At 46.2% G+C, this 3650-nt stretch overlaps 1 pseudogene; it reads left to right on the forward strand.

Moving 5' to 3' along the window:
* The first annotated feature begins 1966 nt into the window (after nt 1-1966).
* On the forward strand, nt 1967-3346 carry LOC114094170 (tubulin alpha-1C chain pseudogene; annotated as a pseudogene).
* The last annotated feature ends 304 nt before the right edge of the window (nt 3347-3650 follow it).

Below are 3650 nucleotides of genomic sequence, written 5' to 3' on the forward strand. Positions count from 1 at the left end.
CACAGCCTGACAGCCTGCCACCTGCCCCGTGTGTGAGGGTGCTGCCCTGGACCTTCTGACCCAGCCAAAACTCTGGCCAACACCTCATAAAATCAAACATAAATCTTCTCCAGTAGAAGATATGATCGTCCAAGGTCTCAAGTCACGTGCATAAACATTTTTCCTAATGCAACATCTGACATCAAATCCAAGTAAACTAGGTTCTATCATTTGGATTTTGAAGATCCCAAAGGCCCATGTGTTGAAGGTTTGATCCTCAGCCTGTGACGCTGGGATGTGGCCTAAGTGGCATAGAACAATAAGTACCTATTCTCAGAAGTCCCTGGGTCCGTGGCATAGCCAGCTGATCTGAGCTGGGCTTGGTGGGATTTGCTCACCTGTCATCGGCAGTCAGAGAGGCATTTGCTTCGTGTGTTTTCAAGTTTGGAGCCTTAGCTGGGAGGATCTCTCATCTCCCATCAGGATAGTGAAGAATTGCACTCAGGGACAGCATTCCAAGGGGACAGGCAGATGGACACAAGGCCTCAGGAGATCTGGGCTCAAAATTGGTGCCCTGTCACTTTTGCCACATTTGGTTGATCAAAGCAAAGTCAAGGTAGCCCAGATTCAAGGAGAGAGAAACCAGCTTCACCCCTTCTTGGGGACACTGCGAAGTCATGTGACGGAGGATACAGACAAGGTAAGGGTGAGAACTGGGCCTTCTTGCAATCAGGTGAACACAAACTTTTGAAATTGCATTTCTTTTTCTTTCATTGTATCTTTAAATGTCAATAACACCAGAACCAAGTGCCTGGTGCACACCTGAACCCCGGCTACTTGGGAAGCTGAAGCAGGAGGATTGCAAGTTGGACGCCAAACCTAGGCAATTGAGCAAGACTCTGTCTCAAAATTAAAAGGACAGGGGATGTGGCTCAGTGGTACAGGGCTTGCCTGCTTGTGGTTCAAATCCCAAAGCACAAGCAGATTGTTCTGCCAAAAGGGAGAAGGAAGAAAAGACAAAATACCAGTAAGATCAGATATTCTACTGAGGAAAATGCTCCCCGCCAGGCGCAGTGATGCCCACCTGTAAACCCAGCATTTGGGAGTCTGAGGCAGAAGGATCATAAGTTCAAAGCCAGCCTCAGCAAAAGCGAGGCACTAAGCAACTCAGTGAGACCCTGTCTCTAAATAAAATACAAACTAGGGCTGGGGATGGGGCTCAGTGGTTGAGTGCCCCCTGAGTTCAATCCTCTCCCCCTGCAAAACAAGAAAAGAAAATACTCCCCTAAAAAAGTTCCCTTCTATGACCTCCATCCCCCTACTTCCATCTAGACGTGTTGTTTTGATGACACCTTAGGGCCTCTTCTCTTTCTTTCTTTTTAATTTATTTTAGTTGTTGATAGACCTTTATTTTATTTATTTATTTTTATGCGGTGCTGAGAATCGAACCCAGTGCCTCACACATGCCAGGCAAGTGCGCTACCACTGAGCCACAGCCCAGCCCCTTTTCAATGTACAGTACTTTCATGAACTATATTCCTATTTCTAGAAACTGAATTTTTTTTTCTCTTCAGTTTGCCTCATCTTGCTGAGGCCCACCTCCAAGAAACTTATTCTTCTTCTTCTTATTATTATTATTATTATTATTATTATTATTATTATTATTATTTGGCCCATTGTATGTCTGAAAATATTTTTGTGCTATCCATATATTTGATATCCATAATTTTCTGCTGTAATAATGTACACTGAAAATAATTAGAATTTCAAATAAGGCATTGATTCATTCTGTTCTATTATCCAGACTTGCTGTATAGTCTGATGCTCTGTTTTATTTTCATTAACATAGTTTATTGTAAAACATAAACACATGCAGAAGAGTCCATGAAAATATAAAACTAGGTAACTTCTCCCCTGGACTCCTTGGTAGTCTGTCAGTGGGAGCTCCTGGTCGTCGTCTCCTTGCCTCATCCCGCGCCGCTCAGCCCTACAAGAACCCGTCATGCATGAGTGTATCTCCATCCACGTTGGCCAGGCTGGTGTCCAGATTGTCAACGCCTGCTGGGAGCTCTACTGCCTGGAACATGGCATCCAGCCTGATGGCCAGATGCCAAGTGACAAGACCATTGGAGGAGGAGATGACTCCTTCAACACCTTCTTCAGTGAGACGGGTGCTGGCAAGCACGTGCCCAGGGCAGTGTTTGTAGACCTGGAACCCACGGTCATTGATGAAGTTCGCACTGGAACCTACCGTCAGCTCTTTCACCCTGAGCAGCTCATCACAGGCAAGGAAGATGCTGCCAATAACTATGCCCGGGGCCACTACACCATTGGCAAGGAGATCATGGACCTCGTCTTAGACCGAATTCGCAAGCTGGCTGACCAGTGCACAGGTCTTCAGGGCTTCTTGGTTTTCCACAGCTCTGGTGGGGGAACTGGTTCTGGGTTCACCTCCCTGCTGATGGAACGTCTCTCTGTTGATTATGGCAAGAAGTCCAAGCTGGAGTTCTCCATTTACCCAGCCCCCCAGGTTTCCACAGCTGTAGTTGAGCCCTATAATTCCATCCTCACCACCCACACTACCCTGGAGCACTCTGATTGTGCCTTCATGGTAGATAATGAGGCCATCTATGACATCTGTCGCAGAAACCTTGACATTGAGTGCCCAACCTACACTAACCTTAACTGCCTTATTAGCCAGATTGTGTCATCCATCACTGCTTCCCTCAGATTTGATGGAGCCCTGAATGTTGACCTGACAGAATTCCAGACCAACCTGGTGCCCTATCCCCGCATCCACTTCCCTCTGGCCACATATGCCCCTGTCATTTCTGCTGAGAAAGCCTACCATGAACAGCTTACTGTAGCAGAGATCACCAATGCTTGCTTTGAGCCAGCCAACCAGATGGTAAAATGTGACCCCCGCCATGGTAAATACATGGCTTGCTGCCTGTTGTACCGTGGTGATGTGGTCCCCAAAGATGTCAATGCTGCCATTGCCACCATCAAGACCAAGCGCAGCATCCAGTTTGTGGATTGGTGCCCCACTGGCTTCAAGGTTGGCATTAATTACCAGCCTCCCACTGTGGTTCCTGGTGGAGACCTGGCCAAGGTACAGCGTGCTGTGTGCATGTTGAGTAACACCACAGCCATTGCTGAGGCCTGGGCTCGCCTGGATCACAAGTTTGACCCGATGTATGCCAAGCGTGCCTTTGTTCACTGGTATGTGGGTGAGGGGATGGAGGAAGGAGAGTTTTCTGAGGCCCATGAGGACATGGCTGCCCTAGAGAAAGATTATGAGGAGGTTGGAGCAGATAGTGCTGAGGGAGAGGATGAGGGTGAAGAGTATTGACCTTGCTGCTATGATTTTACACCCCATTGTCTTGGATTTGTCTTATCTGTCTCTTTTAACCCTGAGCTATCAATAAAAGCATTTCCATTTTAAATGTCAAAAGAAAAAAGAAAATATAAAACTAATGATTTATCACACAGTGAACATTTGTGTGTGATTGTTAGCCTAATCAATCCCTTCCATTTTTCAAAACAAATTTTCTCTATTCTTCCCCCTCACCCCTAATCACTACTGCTTCCCTTTCCAATAAGATAACAATTATCTTGACTATTCTGGTAGACATTTTCATTTTATTTTTAGCTTTATCACACCACCTCGT

The sequence above is a fragment of the Marmota flaviventris genome, chromosome 10 (assembly GCF_047511675.1).
Source record: "Marmota flaviventris isolate mMarFla1 chromosome 10, mMarFla1.hap1, whole genome shotgun sequence".
NCBI classification, from domain to species: Eukaryota; Metazoa; Chordata; class Mammalia; order Rodentia; family Sciuridae; genus Marmota; species Marmota flaviventris.